This window comes from Aotus nancymaae, unplaced genomic scaffold (assembly GCF_030222135.1).
Source record: "Aotus nancymaae isolate 86718 unplaced genomic scaffold, 86718_ANA_hifiasm-v0.15.2.pri h1tg000019l, whole genome shotgun sequence".
NCBI classification, from domain to species: Eukaryota; Metazoa; Chordata; class Mammalia; order Primates; family Aotidae; genus Aotus; species Aotus nancymaae.
Genome location: NW_026988431.1, coordinates 57,218,595 through 57,243,584, shown reverse-complemented (window position 1 = coordinate 57,243,584; position 24,990 = coordinate 57,218,595).

The following is a 24,990-nucleotide window of genomic DNA, read 5'->3' as shown; positions in this document are numbered from 1 at the left end:
GTGTGTTTATGAATCTCTTTATAAATGTGTTAAATGCAGGCATGGTTTACTAAGGCAACAATAGGAACAGCACACATGTAATATTTCTCTCTTACACTCCTCCTATCATTTCCCTCTGCATATTTGCAGTAGTTATATCATCCTATCATTTTAACTCTTTTTAACACTTCATAATATATTTCAATTTTCATGTTATAGTTTTAACTTTAGACACTATCACTTAACTCCCTGTTTGATATGTGGTTATTAATATCACAAACTTCCCTTCCCAATTCTATTTCCCACTTTTACTTCATAAAAACAGTTAATTCTATTTTACTTTTCATTTTATTAATAATGTTAAAAATGCATACCTTCAGTTTTCAAGTTTGGTGTTACTATAAAGCCAGTAATATCTGTGAATGATTTTTGATTCACTTATTCTCCATCTAGGCATTCACGAACATGCCAAGTTTGATTTGCATAACCTACCTGAGCAAACAGGGTCGGAATCTACAGAACAGGCAGATGGGACCAGGTGAATGGAAAAAGAAAATCCAAGCATAGCAGAACAGAGCTTCTCAAAATGCTTGATGGGACCATATGGTATTATTGACATCTGGAGTACCTTAGGTGTTCCAAGAGGCATAGAACCTTTTACCTTCAGCAGGAAGTATGCACTTTACCTAGCTTTGTGTATGTCTTTTTGTATATAGATAGAGAGAGATGTTCATAATCTTTGTGATTTTTATCCTTAAATAAATATTCTTTGATAGATAATAACATTTTTTAAGTGGTTGTCATTACCCTGCTAATAAATGCCTGCACAGTGGTCATGACAATTTGTTATTTTTCCCTATGGAATGATAAGAATGAAAATAATTATATTATTATTACTATGTAAATGTTGTTCCTAGCCCCAGTGTCATTATTTTGGTTATAAGCAAGAGGATAATCCTAGTTATATGGATTAGGCTCTTTTATATTCTGACAATTATGCAAAATCATACCACATTTTGGCTTTCTTGTTTGGCCATGATTATTTTGTGCACTTCTAAATTTTGTTTCTAAGTTTTTATTTTTGTTAATGTTTTTTGTTCCAAGTTTTTGTCATGAAGATAGAAAATGTGCTTGGTCACATCCCTAATTTATCTACATCATCTGTATCGGAAGCATACAATCTATATTTTCTTGCTTTTTAAAATTATACTTTAGGTGCTGAGGTACATGTGCAGCTGATGCAGGATTGTTACATAGGTATACACATGCCATGGTGATTTGCATCCGTCCCCAGTCATCTACATTAGGTATTTCTCCTAATGTTGTCCCTCCCCAAAACCCCCACATCCTGCTATACCTTCCCTAGCTCTCCCACACCTAATAGGACCCAGTGTGTGATGTTCCCCCCTCCATGTGTCCATGTTTTCTCATTGTTCAACACCCACTTATGAGTGAGATCATGCAGTGTTTGGTTTTCTGTTCTTATGTCAGTTTGCTGAGAAGGATGGTTTCCAGTTTCATCCATGTCCTTGCAAAGGAAATGAACTCATCCTTTTTTGTGGCTGCATAGTATTCCATGATGTATATGTGCCACACTTCTTTATCCTGTCTATCATTGATGGGCATTTGGGTTGGTTCCAAGTCTTTGCTATAGTAAAGAGTGCCACAATGAACATATGTGTGCCTATGTCTTTATAAGAGAATGATTTATAATCCTTTGGGCATATATCCAGTAAAGGGATTGCTGGATCAAATGGTATTTCTCTTTCTAGACCCTTGAGGAATCGCCGCACTGTCTTCCACAATGTTTGAACTAATTTACTCCTACCAACAGTGTAAAAGCATTCCTATTTCTCCACATTCTTTCTAGCATCTGTTGTCTCCAGCTTTTTTTTTTTTTTCTTAGGATTGTTTTGGCTATGCAGACTCATTTTTTTGTTTCATATGAAGCTTAAGGTGTTCTTTTTCCAGTTCTGTGAAGACGGTCAATGGTATCTTGATGGGGATAGCACTGAATCTATAAATTACTTTGGGCAGTATGGCTATTTTCACAATATTGATTTTTCCTAACCATGAGCATGGAATGTTTTTCCATCTATTGTGTCTTCTCTTATTTCCTTGAGCAGTGGTTTGTAGTTCTCCTTGAAGAGGTCCTTAACGTTCTTTCTGGTTGTATTCCTAGGTATTTTATTTTCTTTGTAGCAATTGTGAATGGGATTTTGCTCATGATTTGGCTCTTTGTCTGTTATTGTTTTATAGGCATGCTTGTGACTTTTGCACATTGATTTTGTATCTTGATACTTTGCTGAATTTGCTTATCATCTTGAGATTTTTTTTTTTATTAAACTTTAGGTTCTGGGGTACATGTGCAGATCATGCAGGATTGTTGCATAGGTGCACACACGACAATGTGGTTCGCTGCCTCCATCCCCCCCGTCACCTACCTCTGGCATTTCTCCCCATGTTATCCCTCCTCAACCTCCCCAACCCCCTGCTGTCCCTCCCTTGCCCTCCCCAACAGACCCCAGTGTGTGATTCTCCCCTCCCTGTGTCCATGTGTTTTCATTGTTTATCACCAGCCTATGAGTGAGAACATGCGGTGTTTGATTTTCTGTTCTTATGTCAGTTTGCTGAGGATTGTGGTGTCCAGATTCTTCCAGGTCCCTACAAAGGACACAAACTCATCCTTTTTTATGGCTGCATCATATTCCATGGTGCATATGTGCCACATTTTCCAGTCTATCATCGATGGGCATTTGGGTTGGTTCCAGGTCTTTGCTATTGTAAACAGTGCCGTTATGAACATACGTATGCATGTATCTTTATAATAGAATGATTTGTAATCCTTTGAGTATATACCAAGCAATGGGATTGCTGGCTTAAATGGAATTTCTATTTCTAGGTCCTTATGGAAGTGCCACACTATCTTCCACAATGGTTAAACTAGTTTACACTCCCACCAACAGTGTAAAAGTGTTCCTATTTGTCCATATCCTCGCCAGCATCTGTTTTCTCCAGATTTTTAAAAGATTGCCATTCTAACTGGTGTGAGGTGGTATCTCAATGTGGTTTTAATTTGCATTTCTCTAATAATCAGTGATGATGAGCATTTTTTCATGTTTGTTGGCCTCATATATGTCTTCTTTTGAAAAGTGTCTGTTCATATCCTTTGCCCACTTTTGGATGGGTTTGTTTGTTTGTTTTTTTCTCGTAAATCTGTTTTAGTTCTTTGTAGATTCTGGTTATTAGCCCTTTGTCATATGGGTAGATTGCAAAAAATTTTTCCCATTCTGTTGGTTGCCCATTCACTCTAATGATTTTGCTGTACAGAAGCTCTGGAGTTTGATTAGATCCTATTTGTCTATTTTGGCTTTTGTTGCCAATGCTTTTGATGTTTTAGTCATGAAGTCCTCGCCTATGCCTATGTCCTGAATGGTTTTGCTTCTGTTTTCTTCTAGGGTTTTTATGGTGTTAGGTCTTCCATTTAAGTCTTTAATCTATCTGGAGTTAATTTTAGTGGAATGTGTCAGGAAGGGGTCCAGTTTCTGCTTTCTGCACATTGCTAGCCAGTTCCCCAACACCATTTATTAAACAGGGAACTGAAGGAGATTTTGGGCTGAGACAATGGGGTCTTCTAAATATACAATCATGTCCTCTGCAGATAGAGGCAATTTGACTTCCTCTTTTTCTAATTGAATATCCTTTATTTCTTTTTCTTGCTTGATTGCCCTGGCCAGAACTTCCAATACTGTGTTGTAAGGAGTGATGAGAGATGACACCTTGTCTTGTACCAGTTTTCAAAGGGAATGCTTCCAGTTTTTGCCCATTCAGTATGATATTGACTATGGGTTTGTCATAAATAGATTTTATTATTTTGAGATACATTCTATAGATACCTAATTTATTGAGAGTTTTTAGCATAAAGAGTTGCTTAATTTTGTCAAAGGCCTTCTCTGCATCTATCATGCAGTTTGCATCTTTGGTTCTGTTTATGTGATGGATTATGTTTATAGATTTGCATATGTTAAACCAGCCTTGCATCCTAGGGATGAAGCCAACTTAATCGTATGGATAAGCTTTTTGATGTGTTGTTGAATTTGGTTTGCCAGTATTTTATTAAGGATTTTTGCATCAATGTTCATTATGGATGTTGTCCTGAAATTTACTTTTTTAGTTGTGTCTCTGCCAAGTTTTGGTAGGATGATATTGGTCTCATAAAATGAGTTATGGACAATTCCCTCTTTTTGTTTTCATTTCATTTTCATTTTTTTTATTGTACTTTAGGTTCTGGGGTACATGTGCAGATCACGCAGAATTGTTGCATAGGTACATACATGGCAGTGTGGTTTGTTGCCTCCATCCCCCTGTCACCTATATCTGGTATTTCTCCCCATGTTATCCTTCCCCAACATGTATCCCAGAACCTAAAGTACAATTAAAAACATAAAAATAAAAACAAAAATGTCTTTCTTTCTGGGGCAAGGGTCAAACATACTTACTGGTCCTTATAAAAGATTACTGTATGAAGTTCTCACTAATCTTCCTTGATGGATATCAAACTAATTCACTTCTATGCTACCCTAATATTTAATATACAAATCTCTCAAGCAAATTCTAACTTTCAGTATATTTCATTATAAATATGCTTATTACTTCTAACTCATCTGAAATCTCTCAAGCAAATTCTAACTTTCAGTATATTTCATTATAAATATGCTTATTACTTCTAACTCATCTGAAATCTCTCAAGCAAATTCTAACTTTCAGTATATTTCATTATAAATATGCTTATTACTTCTAACTCATCTGAAATTCCTTACATTTAGAACTTAAATGTTTTGACTAAATTGAGATACTCAATTCCTTATGAATTTTAGAATTAAATAGTCTTAAATATCAATAAGTGAAAGTGGTAAAGTAGTTTCTCATTGGGGTTATTGTCCTTGTATGAAATCAATAGTCATTTACCTTACCAAGTTAAAACAATTAAAAGTACTTGACCTGTGAGGAACATAGGAGTGCAGATATCTCTTTGAGATCCTCATTTATTATTTTTAAAATATGCCCAGAAATGATCTGTTGTTTTCATTTATTCATTTATTCTCTCTCTCTTTCTTTTTTTTTTCCTGTCTTTTTTTGTTTTTTGAGGCTGAATCTTGCTTTGTCATGCAGACTGGAGTACAGTGGTGCTCTTATAATTCACTGTAGCCCTGAACTTGCTTAAGCAATCCTCCCACCTCCACCTTCTAAGGTTCCTCCTATAGTGGTACATCACCACACCCAGCTAACTTTTAAATTTTTGTAGAGTAAGGTATTGCTGTTTTGTTCAGGCTGGTCTCAAATTCCTGACCTCAAGCATTTCTTCCATCTCAGCCTTCCAAAGTATTGGAATCGCGGGTGTAAGCCTCTGCATCTGGCCAATCTTTAAATGGAGGAATCTCTACTCTGTTTTTCATGGTAGCTTAACAAATTGACATTCCTAGGAACAGTGTACAAAATGTTTAATTAATCCACATCCTCACCATCAGTTGCTATCTTTTTTTCTTTTTAAATAGTAGTAGCCATCCTAACAAGTGTGAGGTGACATCTTGTTCAATGGCTCTAAAATTTCATGCAAAATAAATAAATTCTAAAGGTACAGAATAGTGGCTATATTTTAACAAGTCACCATTGTATACATCAAAATTTGTCAACAAGGTTTATCTCATGTTAAGTCTTCTTACAACCAAACAGAACAAAACAAAACAAAACTCAAAGGAGTAGAAGGAAAGTTCTGGAGGTAGACCATATATTTATTATCTTAGTTGTGGTGATCATTTTATGGGGGTGTGTGTGTATTTCCAAACTCATCAAATTGTACCTATTAAATATATTCAATTTTTTGTATATCAGTTATTCTCAATCAAGCTATTACAAAAGTTAATACTCAAGAAAAAAGGTATTTGTCCAAGAGGCTGTTAGTCTGTCACATAGATATAAATGATTAGCAAGGGACATGTACTCAGATACATGGACGTTTCCTACTTCCACAGGTCTGTGACTCCGTCCTTGAAAACAGAAGTAACATATACAAATGAATGGTAGAGATAAAAATAACAAGAAAAACCAACACTAATAACAATAAAAACCACCAAGACTCTGGGCTAACCTCAGATACTGCTTAATTCTTATCCTCTTTGAATATTTGGTTTTGCTTTTATATAGTGATGTTGTTGGATTATATTTGGAATAGATGTGCCATTGTTTTATTTTCTCTCTCACTCTTTTTCTTTCTTAAATTTATTTGCTGATGCTTCTTTTTGATTAAAAAGCCCCACAAATATCCCCTCAGGACATGATATATAATATCGATAAAAATAAAATTGTTTCTTTTGGAAAAAATAATAACAAATTCTGAAAATCTCACATTGTTCTTTGCTCTCCATGCCTTTAAAGCAATCCCCATGGCATCTCAATTAAATCCTAGTCTCTAGGAGTTTCTTTTTAGGTTTAAAATACCTATACAAATGTCAAATAAAGTCTTTTGGCTTCTCAATAAAATTTATTTACATTTCCTTTTTTTACTTCTCTCAAGGTTCGTAAACTTTAAAAAATTGCATTTGTTATCCAAATTGCCAAAACAAAAAATATCTGAAACTCCCTTCTAGTGTTCTGAATGCATCTCTGTGTGTCTTGATAATATCTAACTCCCTGGTAATCAATCACAAACTATGGGACTCTAGAATTATCTATTTATCTCAAATCTGTAACACAGTAATATAGAAGCAATTATTTAAGATTTGAAAAGGCAAATTGCCACGTAGTGACAAATTTAAAATGAATTTATTCCGAAACTGCCATTTTAAGGTAATTTCTATAGTGTGAAAAATACAATATTGCAAGATTCTAAATGTTTGGCCTTTTCCAGTTCTTAAAAATTGGATTTAGATTTCCTCTTGACTTTTAATAACTTGCCAAGTTGATCTTTTCCCTGAAAACTTTGTCTACCTAAAGGTCAAGAAAACTGTGGCGATCACTTAAGAATTTATATAGGTAAAGTGCTTAATTTTAAGTGTTACTAAGAAAATGATCCGTTTAAGATGCTGCATATTCTTTTATTTATAGGAGTTATTGAGACTTTTTAAATTATTTGAACATTCTTTCTGTTTTTGCAAAAATAGTAAAAGTTTAATAAATTGGGTTTTAGAAATTTCAAAACAAATAATTCCTTCATTTACTATCAGGTTTTTTAAAAGTATGTATCATGGCAAACTGTAAAAGAGTTAAACTCTAGTTACCAAAATATTTAAAATTGTGATCCAAAAATGATTTTGAATGTTACAGAAAAGTTCCAAAATGTGACCAACTGATTGTCATAGTGTGCAGAAGTGCATATGATTCAGTATCTTTCCGTTTTATGAAAAGAGGTTGTATATTTTTTCTCCTGTCTCTCCAACACATCTAATGCCTGTTCAGTTGTGCGTATAAATTGGAATTTTTTCCTAATTCTTCCTTTTTCCTTTTAATTGTAGATGGAAGAAATTAAAACTGATTTTCTCTGAAGGTTCCCAACCAATAGTCCTTTCCTCCTTTTGTCTTCCTTTTCTCAAATCTAAGGTATTAGAGGATGTATACACTGTTAGAATTACATTTACTGACCATATTTTAGTCACAGTTTAATCATTACTTTTCCACAACTCATGCCCATACATTTTCATAGCATACTATGTGTGTCCTTTTGGGTACTTTCATTTGGTACATTTGGTAGGCTTGTCTTTTTTAGTAATTTCATTTAATTATGGAATGGCCATTTTTCATGCTACATTTTGAAGTCCTTGAGGCCACGAATATTTTCTTCTATTGTAGCCCCAAGAAAAATGTCTACAATACAGTAAGTGCTGAAAATGATTTGTTCATTCAACAAATTGCTTATGCGTTTCTTTCTGGTCAGAATATGATCTTTAGACTTTTTTTAGGACTTTCTCTTTCTGTACCTTCCTAAACATTGGATGACTTTTTTTTCTTTTGCTTTTCTTAAAGCTCCAACTTAATCTACTTTGTTGAGTTCATATGTTCTATGCAGCTTAAGTCATAGCAATGACCATTGCCTTCCTAGTCTTAGTCTGTCTTTTCTTTTTTCTCTACACTTTGTTCCTAGAAGACTCTTTCCTAATTTTACTTCAATCACTATCCATAGGCCACAGATTAGCAATACACATGCACAACTTCCTATATACTCATCTACATAGATGTCTTCTGAGAAATTCAAACTCCAAAAAGTCAAAACTGATTTTACAATATCTCTCCAAAGTCAACTCATAGTGAGACAGGAGTATTGGGTCTGGAGGCAGGGAAACTAAGGCAGTTTCACGTTGACTTCCTAGAACTAAATTGAAAGGAAAACCTTAACTTTACACACCTAAGTAACAGAAGGACCAGAGGCTACTCCCTTTGACCTTTTCTGTGAGGCAGATGGGAAATTGGTTGGCTGAAATTGGTTGTCTGCAACAAATCATACCGAATGTACGTCCAGTCTTCATTTGCAACTTTGTAACTTCACTCCAGTCTCTGAATGGGTACTGTCTGCAACCAATCAGAGTGACTGAGGGCTACCACTTCAGTTACATGAGGTGAATATGAAGTGGCCAATGAGAAACTTCTAGAGGGTATTTGGACACAAGAAGATTCTGTATTGAGGCCCTTGAGCTACTGCTCAGGCCACTCCCAAACTGAACTGTACTCTCATTTTCAATAAATCCCTGCTTTTGTTCTTCTGTTGCTTCATTCTTTCTTTGTTTTGCCCAATTCTTTGTTCAAAACACCAAGAATCTGGACAACTTACAGTCATGACCCTCTACCTGTGACAATAGTTAGATTAATTTAATTTTACAAACCGAAAAAAGAAAATACATGCATCTTGTCAATCTGCAGTCCTTTTAATTTTACCCTTAAATATTTTGAATATATGCATTTCTCTCTATTACTATTGAATTCAAAGATGAATGTACCATCATACCATCCTTGGAACAATGTCCTGCCATATTGTATATAGAATGGAGTTTGAAAGAATGATCTGTATGCTGGAATTTTAGAGAGAAAGGGTTTGTTAGTAGTTTCAGATAAAAATATCTGGCAAGTGATACTTAACATGAGAATGGTCCAAACAATCAATATATAAATATATATTAAAAGCATACTACTAAAAAGAAGACAGGATTTTTGTTTTGGGACACAAAATTAAGAAAGTGAAGCAATGAAAAATAGTGATAGTAACTGAATGTTAATTGGAACCAAATATACGAAGAATCCTTTGCCTCAGGCCCTGAGATGAGAAGGAAGCATGAAAATTATTATGAGAGTTTCATTATCCAGACACGATTTCAGTTCTAAATGCTTAAATTGACACATTTTATTTACTTTTAAATATAGATATCCCATATAGATAATTAATTATAAAATTTAGTATATCTGTAATACTAGAGTATTACTAATAAAATAACATTTTAAACAGATTTTAGGGATATGGACAGGGAATCTGAGTACAAAGTGGATGAAACATAGCAAAAAGCTGCCTTCCATAATTTAAACAAGAAACACTGAGGTCATTGTTTTCAAAAGAATTCTAGGAAAGCTTGTATTGAGGAGATGCAGAGAGAAGAGGAGAAAAGGAAACAGATTGTGTGATTATTTGGAGTTCTGTATTGGAAAAATTTTACCTTTATTTTACCCCATCCTTTCCTCAGCACTGTAGTCTTTCTTTTGATGTCTAAATGAAAATCTCTAAGGAAATTGAGCAAACTATTTTAGGGTTGCATGGAGTTCAGTGTGAATATCCCAGAATAAAACTCCCTGTTTTAATCTTTTGGAGGGCAAAAAATTGTTTGCTCATTGGCCCTAAAACAAGCTAGTGAAAATAGCCTATGAACAGACATTAGGTTTCTAGCCAGTTACCCATTCAGAAGCTGTTGGGCGAAGAGTCCAGCCTATATAACAGCAAAGGAAACTCTTGTTTGCTATGGTTTGAATCAACCTATTATTTCAATTTTAATTATACATATCCCCAAACAAGCATCTACGGAAACATAAAAGATATTTATAATATTGAAAGGGAAAAACATAATAGGGAAATAACTAAGGATAGTAGATAGTATTTACTAAAGCAATTAATGCCTCTAGATATATTTTTAAAGATGAAATCCACTAAGAAAGGATAGTCTAGAAGAAATAAACAGAGTAGAATAACTATTTTACATTAGAAATAAATATCATTTATAATATAAAACACTAAGTAGAATGGTTGGATGAGTTATTTCAAGTCTAGAATATAGACAACAAGCAAATACATAAAAAATAAGAGAAAAATAAATGCACCTAACTAATAGTTCTGCATTCAAAACAATATGAACAGAAAATATGGGAGAGGGAAGTTAATAACAAAAACATTAAAACTATTTTGAATAAAGAGACAAGTTTTAAAATTAAAAAAATATATTGTATGTGGTGAATTAACAAAAATAAAAATACCTGTGTCATTGCATAACACCAAGGAGGAAATAGAGAATTCTAAAAAAAAAAAAAAAGAAAGACATAAAACCAAGTAAGACTTTTGTTAAAAGATGAGAGATCTACAAAAGAACGTATACTACAAAAGAATGACAATCAGCTTGCATTAGCTATCTCATAAATCACTTTTAATTTAAATTCCAAAACAGGAATTTTCTGTCTAGTATACATACACACACACACACACACACACACACACACACACACACTGAGTTACGTACCTTTGAAATGATTCCAGATGCTGAATATGTGACTGCCATATGTTTTGCTGTGATAAGAACATGGAATATAATCTCTCTCCCTGGAAGAATATTATATAACACCTTATTAGACCACATGTGTGAGTTACTACCTCAACGACTAGACTGCAAAACATGCATAAACCCAAGATTTTGAAAGGGCTTAGACTGTGGCAGGGCTAATCTCTATTAACTGATTCTTTGAAGACCTAGTGGTCAGGCTGCAGCAAGGCTATTCTCTTCCAATCTTCGAGCTATTCACGGAAGCCTCACCCACCAACACTGGTGCTGCTCACAAGCATGGAGGGACCTTGCCTGTGACCTGAAATCTCCACTGTGTTTGTCAAGCTGTCTCATTCCTCATTCAAGAATTCCTTCTGGAAAGATGTGACTCAAATTTTATTTAGATTTCACATCCACAGAGGCCTACTTTCATCCTAATTAGCAACTGGACTTTAATAACTTGAACCCTACATGAAACTAGAGCTCACTAACTGTGTAATTAATGGACCTCATCTATTCAGAATATTTTCTCTGAGATGTGTTATTGTTATTCTCCCCCTTTTGAGTATTGTGGAAAAAATATCCTTTATGGCAATAAATGATGTAATTCATAAAATTATACTTTGATCATCTCATTTTAGTTACACCAAACACATGCACATATGTACAAAGACCTGCACATTTATACATATAGATGTGTATGTTTGGAGAATTGAAGATTCATAAATTGTTTTTCTTTTTGTCCCTTTCTGGATAACTATACAGATGAGGAAATGGCAGAAGCAACCAAGGAAAATGTAAATATGAGATCTAGAAAACAGTGAACTAATGCAGGATTACAGTGTGTGAAAATGTAATGCCAAGAATAATTGAAAGTTTAAAGCAAGACTTTTAAATGTCTCATCCAGTTTGAAGCAGAAAGTATAGTGTCCAAAAGAAGAAACATCTTGGTGAAAATATAGATTGTAAGGCCGTCGACACAATGAAGAAACTGCATCAACTAATGGGCAAATCAACCACGTAGCATCAAAAGGGCAAAATCAAACTTATACATAACAATATTAACCTTAAATATAAATGGGCTAAGTCCCAATCAAAAGACACAGACTGGCAAATTGGATAGAGTCAAGACCCATCATTGTGCTATATTCAAGAGACCTATCTCATGTGCAAAGAGACACACATAGGCTCAGAATGAAGAAATGGAGGAATATTTACCAGCAAATGGATAGCAAAAAAGAGAAAAACAGGGGTTGCAAACTTAGCCTCTGCTAAGACAGACATTAAACAAACGAAGATCAAAAAAGACAAGAAGGGCATTACATAATGGTAACGGGATCAATGCAATGAGAAGAGCTAACTATCCTAAATGTATATGCACTCAATACAGGAATACCCAGATATATAAAGCAAGTTATTAATGACCTTCAAAGAGATTTAGATTCTCACACAATAATAGTGGGAGACTTTAACACTCCACTGTCAATATTAGACAGATCTAAAAAGAGCATCTGGCATCCTGGCACTAGGCAACAGACACTGGGGTCTGTTGGGGGGGCCAGGGGAGGGGCAGCGGGGTGTGGGGAGGTTGGAGAAGGCAAGGATGCCCTCTCTGACCACTCCTATTCAACATAGTATTGGAAGTTCTGGCCAGAGATATCTGGCAAGAGAAAGAAATAAAGGATACTCAATTAGGAAAAGAGGAAATCAAATTATCTCTACTTACAGACCACATAATTGTATATTTAGAAGACTCCACTGTCCCAGCCCAAAGTCTCCTTAAGCTGATAAGCAATTTCAGCAAAGTCTCGGTATACAAAATCAATATGAAAAATCACAAGCATTCCTATACACCAATAACAGACAAATAAAGAGCCAAATCATGAGCGAACTGCCATTCACAATTGCTACAAAGAGAATGAAATACCTAGGAAAACAACTAACAAGGGACATGAAGGACCTCTTCAAGGAGAACTACAAACCACTGCTCAAGGAAATAAGAGAGGACACAGATGGAAAAACATTCCATGCGCATGGCTAGGAAGAATCAACGTCATGAAAATGGCCATACTACCCAAAGTAATTTATAGAGTCAATGCTATCCCCTTCAAGCTACCATTGACCTTCTTCACAGAACTGGTAAAAAAAAAAAACACCTTAAAACTTCATATACAACCAAAAAGAGCTTGCATAGCCAAGACAATCCTAAGCAAAAACAAAACAAAACAAAAACAAAAACAAAAAAACATAGCTGAAGGCATCATGCTACCTGACTTCAAGCTATACTACAAGGCTACATTAATCAAAACATCATGTTACTGGTACTAAAACAAAGATATAGACCAATGGAACAGAACAGACGCCTTTGAGGCAATGCCACACATCTACAACCATCTGATTTTGACAAACCTAACAAAAACAAGCAATGGGGAAAGGATTCCCTGTTTAATAAATGGTGTTGGGAAAACTGGCTAGCCATGTGCAGAAAGCAGAAACTGGACCCCTTCCTGACATATTCCACTAAAATTAACTCCAGATGGATTAAAGACTTAAACAGAAGACCTAACACCATAAAAACCCTAGAAGATAACTGAGGCAAAACCATTCAGGACTTAGGCATGGGCAAGGACTTCATGACTAAAACACCAAAAGCAATGGCAACAAAAGCCAAAATAGACAAATGGGATCTAATTAAACTTAAGAGCTTCTGCAAGAGTGAATGGGTTACCAACAGAATGGGAAAAAATTTTTGCAATCTACCCATATGACAAAGGGCTAATATCCACATTCTATAAAGAACTAAAACAGTTTTACAAGAAAAAAACAAACAAACCCATCCAAAAGTGGGCAAAGGATATGAACAGACGCTTTTCAAAAGAAGACATATATGAGACCAACAAGCATATGAAAAAATGCTCATCATCACTGGTCATTAGAGAAATGCAAATCAAAACCACATTGAGATACCATCTCACACCAGTTAGAATGGCGATCATTAAAAAATCTGGAGACAACAGACGCTGGAGAAGATGTGGAGAAATAGGAACACTTTTACACTGTTGGTGGGAGTGTAAATTAGTTCAACCATTGTGGAAGACAGTGTGGCAATGACAAGGATCTAGAACTAGAAATGTCATTTGAGCCAACAATCTCGTTACCGGGTATACACCCAAAGGATTATAAATCGTTCTATTATAAAGATACATGCTCATTTATATTCATTGCAGCACTGTTTACAACAGCAAAGACCTGGAGCCAATCCAAATGCCCATCGATGATAGACTGGACAGGGAAAATGTGGCACATATACACCATGGAATACTATGGAGTCTGAAAAAGGATGAGTTCATTTCCTTTGCAGGGACACAGATGAAGCTGGAAACCCTCATTTTCAGCAAACTGACCCAAGAACTGGAATTATAAATCTTTGACTGTTGTCAAGAGTTCTGAGAAAGTTGTTTCTGATACTTTTGGCTTTTTAAAAATGTTTTCATGTGGGAAGAGTCTGTAGTTGTCTACTCCATCATCTTTTACTGATATTCCTCCTCAATATAATTTTAATATTTCTTTTTAGCAAAAAATAGCAGCCTTATACATAATGACATTTTTGGAACTAGAAGATGAGCCTAACAACCTTTGACATTTAATATGATCTTACTCTTCTCCACGCAAACACCCAATTCTTTACTCTCCTACTATGTCACGTACAAAAAGCCTTTTTAAAAAATAGTAAAATGTATCACTTTAGAGTTCACAGACATATTATCAACTTTTATAATGTTTTTATATGTAGTTATTAAATCATTTGTCATTAGGTTTTACTCAGAAAAAAAAAAAACTAACAAGTCCATAGCTATTTACTTTATGCTAAGTACTGATAATGGTTTTCCAATTATTATAGAGGATAATTTTGGATATGTTATTTATAACTTCTTTGATCAAATATGTTAAGATTAGATACACCTTTACTGAATAAATATTGTTCATAAAATAATGATTTGTTTTTATCTGATTTAGATATTTCCACATTTTCCTTATACTAAACATAAACTTTATTCTTAATCGTATTTTTGAACCAAACAAAAGAAGAGAAATATGGTGAGTTCTTTGACTGTAAAGTACTGGGTTCTTTACCACAACAGTCTAAAAGTATCAAAGGGGCAGGTGTTAGAGCATCATTTCAATAGGAAAAATAAAAATAGAGCCTAAGCCTTAGTGACAGATGTCAAGCATGCTGACAATTGTTAAAAGAAAAATCATTTTCCTGATCCAGTGCAAGGAGACAGCCTGTAAGATTAAAGATGTATCTCTTTATCTATGTTTTTGGCAGATCATTTCCACTGAATTGGGCCTGAAAGATACTTCAGATGAGAAAAGGACTCCAGGAATTTTCATCATCTCAACCACACAAAAGGTATATTGAAAAGTCAGAAAGTAAAGAAATACAGAAAAATAAGAACAAAAACCTAAGCTGACCAATATTTTTGTGGTCTTTATCTCAAATATTGCTAGAATAATTTTTTTCTTGTTTAAAATATTTTAAGTGCTCCAGTGGTAAAGAAATAAAACACCAAACAATAAATGGTGTACACTAAGAGCTTAATAAATAATTATTAAATGAATGTATTATCAAATGAACTCGATAATACATAAATATCTGTTTATAATTCGTGGATTATCTTATTTTATCTTGCCATGCAAGGTGTTACCCAGTAGAATGGCTATTACCAAAAAGAAAAATATAGCAAATACTAATGAAGATGCAGCTAAAGGAAACTTTTATGTGCTATCATTGGAAATATGAACTAGTACAGCTATTATAGAAAACAGTGTAAAAAATTCTTGTAAAATTAAAACTAAAACCGCCACATGATCCAGTAGTCCCAAACTGAGTATACATCCAAAGGAAAAAAATCAGCATGTTGAAGAGGCAGTTACACATCCTTTACTGCATCAATATTTATAACAGTTTATTTGGGTTGGAATCAACCTGAATGTCCATCTACAGATGGATAGATAAAGAAAAGATTACACACACACACACACACACACTGTAATGTTATTTTATTCAGCCATAAAAAAATAAAATCCTGAGACTTTGCTGAAGTTGCTTATCAGCTTAAGGAGATTTTGGGCTGAGACAGATGTGCACCACCACACCCGGCTAATTTTTGTATTTTTAAGTCGAGACCTGGTTTCACCACGTTGGTCAGGCTGGTCTCAAACCCCTGACCTCGTGATCAGCCTGCCTCAGCTTCCCAAAGTGCTGGGATTACAGGCACGAGCCACTGCGCTGGCTGGCTGTGGAGTTTTTCAAGTATTTACAACAGTCTTTCAAAATCAGTATAGCTAAGTAGAAGTTCAGGACCTCCTTTACACTGGTGAAAAAAATCTGAGGTTTGCTATAGCAGTCATCATGTCATTTAAATTTAAAATAATTTATATCTCAATTATGAATAACTTTCCTACCTTATAGCTGGGAACATTTGACACATATGTTAAATACAGCCATAAAGAGCACATATAATTCCTTAAATAATATGTCAAGCTCTTTAATACCACTGTGATCTTTCTTAGACTATTGCAATTTTTAGAAAGCTTATACACTCAAATGCTTGAAAAAAAATTATTGCTTTTTTTAAAATCTCAAAATATACCTAAATTTGAAGCTTTCCAAGATAAGCACAAGTACACCTTTTGTGTCCTCTTATAGTGCATTGCTCATTACTCTGGGCAATTATTGCTATAATACTTATACTAAAATAACAGATACAGTATATTGAATGCTTAACATTTGTTTAGGACAGAAAAGAAATATCTTGTTTTATTTTAATGATAACATTATTTAATAGGTATAATTATTAAATTTGGAATTGTTAGAGCTACCATTTAAACCTAGATTTGTCTGATATTTAAGAGAGTTCCATTGTTCCTATCTGTCACATAGACTATTATCTCAAAACTTTGTCTCATTTCTGACTTCCCTTGAAATAGACTGAAGTACACTAAAATCCTGCAGCAGAAGTCTTACTTATTATTTTTAATCACTAGTGTCTAGAGTACTGCCTGGCAGATAGCTCACATTTAATAATTAATAAATGAATGAAAGCACCATATAATTGTTTTCGGGACTCCCAAGGAAAGCATTGAGTGTTCCATGTGGGGAGTTTATTCCAGAAAGTCACATTCACAGAAGCTTTGATTCTAAAATCAAACTGTGCTCATTATCTCAGTGTTCATTCTAAAATATAAAATTTTACATTAATATACAAAATGGAAGATATTCACTAAGGTTATCAATATCTGACTATGAATAATTTTTAAAATTGTTATTTAGACCATGATTTATTTCAGTTACTAAATTAGAAGATTATAGAAACAGTGCATGTTTTGCAATGTAAAATTAAAACCTATTAATGATCCTTGATATAATTCAAAGAAAAAAATAGAAACAGTTTTAAAAGCCTGCATATATTCTAACATGTGACATTTTCTTCTACTCAACAAAGTTTCTCCTGAACTTTCAAATCTTCAAATGGAATTTCTCCCTGTGCTCAGCTGTGGAGAAATTTGCAGTGTGGCATTATACAGCTGTCAAATTCTACCCATGGGACCTGATTTGGCAGTTTACACAAGCAAAACTTCTACTGACTCTAGGGACAGTTACCATTTTTAGCATTTGTTGAGAATAAAGGGTAAGAATCGCTTCATTTAAGAAAAACTTCTTAGATTATTTTACACACAAAAGGGAGAAAATATACAAAGAATCAACTGAGCTTTTAAAAACGTGTTTTATAAAATCAAAACCCAGAACAGCTTTGTTTTAATTTCAAATGTTCATATAAATGTAAAAGGTATGTTTATGTTATATCTTATTTTCTAGATAAAAGTAAATAACGACTGTCTTATAACATGCTTCAATATTTAAGATATAGAAAGAAAATGGGCCAAAAAAAAATCAAACGAACAAGAACAACGGAGTGTGATCAAACTCAATAAATGCAAGTCATGAAACAAAACACAGTCAGATTAAAAATACATTCAGCAGAAAGGGTTAAAAAAATAAAGGGCAAAAAACCTATAGCAAGATTTTAAAAGAGAAACAATCTCTTTTCAAACTTAATACCAGTCTTTACATTCAAAACAATTTAAATCAGGTTTAGCAAGCTTAAAGTTGACAACTGGAGAAATAAGTTTTCAAGATAAAAACCTCTTTGGTAAGTCCAAATTCTGAAATGCAGAAGTCATGCTCTTTCACACAACAATAGGGAGACAATGTGCTAAGGTAAAAATGGACTGAGAGAAATTCATTGATAGAGAGTGAGTGTCAGAATTTTCTCCTAATTCCTGTATCTTGGTAAAGTAGTAGATGAGGCTCCAAACTGAAACAGGACACATCATTTCTAATGTTACTAAACAATATGCCTGGAAGATTGCCAGCATATTGGCACTGAGGATAGACTTTGCCAGAGTGGTGTACTCCTCTCTTTCATCCTATAGGGGTAGAGTGGTAAGCCACACAACTGGCTTACATTCAACCTGCACCCTATTCAGTTGGATCTGTGGTTGAGATACTCCACCCATATCCCTGCAGCCAGTAGGCAGCCTCTCCTTACACTAAAGTACACTTAAATAACCTGTAGCAATTAACATTAAGCATATCCTTGTAATTGGAACACACATCCAAGAATTTTTGTACGACTTTTGAGGAAAGTCAGCAAAAAAATCCATATTAAAAACAAAATTGCATTGGGACCTTTATTAACTGCTTTGCCAATTCCCTTTATTATGGATAAACTGGGCTCATACATTCCCAATTCCAATTCCTTCTATCTCAGTCTTGATCTCATCCTTCTGATATGTTCAGAGACTTTGCTCTTGCATATATCTCTTTTCTCTAATAAATTATTACTTTTTTCCCTCAGTTACATTAGTCCTGTATACAGACATGCTATAATACATGTTATGGGAAACAAAAGAAAACCTCCATTGGCCTTTTATCCCTCTAACTTCAGTACAAATGTTAAGCTCCAATAAAAAGCCCAACTTCTAAAGAAGAATGTTTGCTTCCTGTTCTCTGGACCTTCAGTTCAAGCAGGTTCTTACTTCAGCCATTTATCAAAGGTCACCAACTGGTTCTGTATTTCCAGACACAAAAGTCAATTTAAACTTGGAGGCTAGGAACACTCTAGCTACTGATCCAGCTGCCACTGATCCTCTGCCCACTGACAGAGGGGGAAAGTTGTGACCTAAATTGTGCCCTGTCCTATACAGTGCTCTCTGAGCAACTTCCTCTTGGTATTGGTGGTGGGGGAGTTGCTACAGCTCTTGCCATCTCCAAGGAAGAGATAATTCCTTTGTCAATTACTGCAGCTGGAGTGCATAAGGCGAGAAAGCATTTCTGGGAGCAAGAAGTTGTTTGACACCCGTACCTTAAGGGCTTACTATTCAACAAACAAAAATGTATCTGTATTTGAGTAGATCATGTATGACATCAAGGATGTTATCTACAAAGACGTCATCACCAAACTGCAGCAGAGACCTCTTCAGAAAATGCTGAGCTGGTTACTCTGAAAACGAATATGATTATTTTGGAGAAGAGTATGTTTCAGTCTGCAAAGAAAATGAGGAAAAGATAATACTTAATAACATCAGTTTTAGACAATGGTTGAAGTGATCAAAGTCTAAATACATTAAATATTAAACTTCAATCTAGAAAAAAGTTGAATTAAAAAATACTGTATTCACTGAATGGAAGGAAGCTCCATAAAATGACAAAAGTGATAACACTGCATGCCCAGCATGATGGATTTCCCATCCAAATAAAGCAGAAAAGTGACAATTCTCATGCTGCCTTAAAACCATGCAGGTATCATGCAAGATTGAAAATATGAAATATTTATCAGGCTCTGTATTTACGTGCCTAATATAATAGCTGTGTGATTTTATCAGCTATGGATATAACAAAGTTTGTAGGTAAAGAAATTTCTGGATGTTTTTACTAAAAAAAACCTCTTTTTCTCATTTCAAAGTTTATTTCTGCTTTTGCTTTTATGCATATTATTTACTTTTATGCACATTGATGGCTATATAACCAGTGTAAATATGTCATGAACATAATAACAGTTCCTTTATCTTTTCTTCTGTGGTTGACTTTCTAATGCTGAATGTTGCTAGACAGTGTCCATTCAGCTGAATAATAAATGTAACCTACCCTAAGGTACAAAGCCACAGTAAATGCATCCATTATATCCTACAATGTTGAATAATTTGTGTATATAGCTCTTGGGTGTTCCATTTAGAAGGCACAATACCTTCATTACATGGATCAGTAAAACTACACAAGAACAACAAGTCCCCTTTAACATAGGTCCTAAAATATCAGCTATTCTTTGAACCACATATTTGGTTTCAGAATATTCTGAAGTTGGTTGATGTGCCAATAATAATACAGCAGAATTTATGCAACCAAAGGACTTTTCTTACCATTATCCTAGTAAATTATTCTTTTGATTGCTTTTTATGTGCCTTCCAAAAATTAAAAGAAAAATCATGTTCTGTAATGAGCATTATAATATAATGGAGAATTTTCTTTTACCTCTTTTAGAACACAAGTTTTTTTTCTGTGCCTTCAATTTTAGAGCTGTACTAACTGTCCATGTGTGGCATTATCTACCAGCAAACTTAACTAATTTTGCCAGATAGCTAGACATAGTATCAAACATTAGAGACAGCAGGCAAAATGCCTGCAAAAATAGCAACTCTGGTTCTGGCCAATGAGGATATTAGCCATAGCTTAACACTCAAAATATACCTTGCTAGCCACACATTTAAAAGCAAACAAACAAACAAAAAATACTGGCAAATGCCTGAAACAGAATATCGAATGAATAAAATATTTGTATTTTCATTTTATCTGATAGTCATACTACTAGAGTCTTCTGCTGTCCTTCCTTTCCCTCTCCCCCACCCACTTAACATCCTTTATCTTTTAGTTAACACTTATGCACTTACTGCTTCGTAAATAATTATCCCGTTTCTGCACATGGTTGGTTCCTTATTAGACATACTAATTTTTATTTGTCTTATCTCAGATTGGTTTCTAGTTTGATATATAGCAAAAATAAAATCTGAATATATTTATGTTTTCCTTCATTATAGTAAGTGTCTCTGTTGGGAAGTTACAAGCTTAAGAAGACAAACAAGAAATGCTGCTGGAATTTGCTACCAAACTCCTATGATCATCAGAAGGTATGGTTGCTGTTACATTAGTTTGGTAGGACAGAGTGGGGTTAATTTTCTTCCAGGTGATTAGTCAGGCACCTCCTGTGCCCCACTGTCAGATTTTGATGGTAAATAGACAACTTCAGCAGTTATAACTCGAGAATTGCATAGTTGGCAATGGTTAACACCTCTCAAGAATGAGGGTCTGAGTTTCTTGCATGAGATAAAACACCAAGGCCAGCAGAAGTACTAGCCGAGGGCAATGAGAATCTGAAATAGAAATAAAGAAAAGGAAGAAAAAATCAAGTACTAATTGTATCCTAAAGATCAGCTGCAACGACAGATGCCATAATTTGTTCCACTAACTTTTTACTGATATTTTTCCCCAGAAGGAAAAACCCACCAGAATTCTGTCGTTTTTGCTTCCAGAACTTTTACAAAGATCTGTGTCTAAGCACCTAAAGATGACTGCCATTGATGTTGCAATATACTCTTCCGGTCTCCCTTTATAATTATCTAGACCCCATACACTGCAGTATTCCAGACTGTCCTATTCTGTTCGATCTTTTCTGATATTTTCCTTAGCTGAAGAGAGGTATCTACCCCTTGGCCGTGTCTCGTTCCAGGGGAAACTTCATGCAATCACTGCTTGCTGTGGACAGTCTGCACAGAAAATTATCCCGCTAGGACTAAATCGCTTTTCTCTAGGTTTCAGTGCGTTAGTAAACTACAAAGTTAGGACTTTAAAATTTGAAAGTGAGAAATACAGCCTATCTCTCCTCTCAAAAAAATCAAGATCTGTGGCATATAGGATCCTGATAATGAGAAAATTTCATACAAATATTCAATGTAATGATATATAAATTTTAAAAATATAAGTACATTTTAACTCCAGAATTATTAAGCTTCCCCCACGTATCTCACAAGATTGCTTCACAATATCTAACTTCAAGAGAAAGAAATCCTATGATAGAAATCTGTCCTGGTTAATTGCCTTTCCTTCAATTTGTATAATATTATCATTTAATCTTTGTTTTATGTAGGTTTATGGTTATGTTGGATTATTTTTAAAAATCTTGTTTTTAAGTCTCACTTTAGTGGAATCATTAAAGTTTATTGGAAAGAAAAACTGAAAAAGTAATTCTGTCAGATTAGTTGACCAAGCATAGTGCAGGGATGGCAAGGGGTAATTTCATATATATTCACCTGTCAGCGGAGAAGGAAAAAATTAAGCCCCTAGTTAGGCGGAAGCAACCCCACAGGCAAAGCGAAGATACTAAGTTCAGGCACTTGAAGGCAATGCAAACTTAACGCAGTCTATATGTGATAGCCATTGATTTATCAATTTTTATTTTTTAGTAAAAGTTTTAAAAGAAGTGAAAGGAGAATGTTTACAAGAAGTAAGTTATTTGAATACACGCTTCTTTTTATTAAAATGTAGTCCAGGCTCAATATAAAGAATAATAACATATTAGAGATAACAGACGAAATGAACAATAGCTCAGTAAAATAAATATTAACTAAGGTCATTTAAAGCTACATCTAAAGACATTTTATTTATTGGAGTGTTCCTATAATTATATACATGAGATGTGGGCTGTAAACTTTTCTACGGGAGAAAATATAAAATATGTCTTATAACAACAGTTATTTTTGTATTTTATTATCTATATTCCCTTAGTACCTCAAATGATTTAAAACTCATTTGTTGTACAAATTATAAATTGAAGTTGCATATGAATGCATGAAAATATTTTCTTTCTCAAATTGCTTTAGCCCATCATGAAGAAACATAACAGATCGTGGTATTAGAAATAAATATATTAAAAAATATAGCAATTGGCAAATGCTCTTGTCACAGAACTGAAGAATATGTAGTTCGGCACTTCATTCAAAACTCCCTTAAAATAGATGTATTTGTTTATAAAATTTTGAAGGTTTTAGTTGTACCAGTGATATGATGTATTTCAGTAAATTGTAGAATATATTTCCATGTAGAGTCATGATTAGGTTTATTTTTAAATGGAATTCAAAGGTTGCAGTAACCAATTGTTGGTATACACAAAATATATGAGAGATTTCTTAGTGTTCCCAAATATCTATTCACACTTTCTTCCACACTTACTTTCACTCTGATTTTTATCGGGCACATTGCCATCAGCCAATGACAACATCTTTCAGCCTTCCTTGTAGCTGTCTGTGTCCATGCGATTAAATTTGTGTGAATAGAACTGAACAAAAGCTAAGTGCACTATTTCTGAGTCGCATCCTTAACAAAAAAGTTAGCTGCCCTCACTCTCTTTTTCTCTTTCTTGATATCTGAAAAACTGGCCATCACAGAAACAATTTCTTTAACTGAAAACAAGGTAGTTTCATTTTCTTATGTTACTTTTATTCTGTTGTTTTATTTTCATTATTGTTGTGAGCATCTATTATGTTTTCTGTCTGCCACACTTAAGTTTTTTTAACAACCTTGCTGTAATAGAGGAATCTGTAGCTTATTAATTTGAAGGCTCCTCCCCAGTTTTCTTTGTAGTCAGAGCACAGGCATGGTTCTTAGATTCCATATGGGATTCACTCATATGGCATTTGGATTTTTAAGAGAGGAGCTTGGAGTAGGAGCACGTGTGCATCGTCAAGGCAAGGTGACAAAGGTGTGGCCACCACAAGAGTGCACACGAGATCTCCAACTCTGGGGAGATCTGATGTGCACTCAAGGCCCTGACTGCTATCCTCTGAGAGCCATGGCACTGAGGTCATACTCCCACATAGCTGCATAATGAGTGATGCAAGATACCAAAGAAGGGTCTATTTCTATTCTGACAACTGACTTCAGCTGGAAGACTCTGATAGACCTTCCTGAATAATCCTTAGACTGCAGAGCAGCCCAGCACACCTCCACGTACCTTAACTCCCTTCTTCTGCACTCAAAGTCAGGCTTGGTTGGAAGTGCGATGGTTCTCCCTGCTATTCTAGCATGCTGACATTTTCTCTCACACAGATATTTTCCCTTAAACATCCCTGGATGCTTTGTTCTACATTGGTGTCTGCTTCTAGGAAGGCCTGGATCAATGCAAGAGACATTCAGCTTTGAGGGAAGTCAATGGCTGCAAGCTGAGTCCCTAGGACCAGAGTGGCAACAAGAAGGAAATAGTAGACACTGAAGTCTACCTGAGAGTGGAAAGTGGGAGGAGGGAGAGGAGCAGAAAAGATAACTATTGGGTACTGGGCTTAATACCTGAGTGATAAAATAATTTGCACAGCAAAGCCCTGTGGCATGAGTTCACCTAGGTAACAAACCTTTACATGCACCCACAACCTAAAACAAAAGTCAAAAAAAGAAGCTCATGGAAGTATAGGGGAGAGCTAGACAGTGAACTTTGAGGCTATGCTTCCAGGAAAAATTTCCCAGTCTATCTGTTAGAACTTCCCTGATAAGGAAACATCTACCAAAGCCCTCACAAGAAACTGATCCCAGGACCCTGACTTTTCTGCAACTGATGACAGAAATACATTAAAGATGGCAGATGTTCTTGTGAGTTTATATTAGTAATACTAATAGGGAATTGGTTTATAAGAGCTTTAAAGGTTCTCTTTTAAAGCAGAAATGATTCTTATAGAAACATATATTTCATAAACAAATATTATAAATTTACATGTATTTTATTAATTGTGATACATGATTTTCCTTTTGAAAATGAATGGATTTACAGAATAATCAAAGACACACATTTTTATAAACTGGTGATTCCATAGATCTGTGAAAAATTCTAGTGGAAAAGCCAAGTCCACTGCACTGAGAAGAAAACAGTCTAAATGCTTGAGGAGTGACCCTGAAACTAAACTTTTAAAAGCTCTGGAAATGCTGATTTAAGAGATGACTTAGTCTGGGATCTTGGCAATTGTCCTCACTGGGTTCCATTTTACAGTGTATACAACTCAATTAAAGAGTACTGATTCAAAGGTTCAAAATTATTCATTCAATTGGGATCAAGGAACCAAA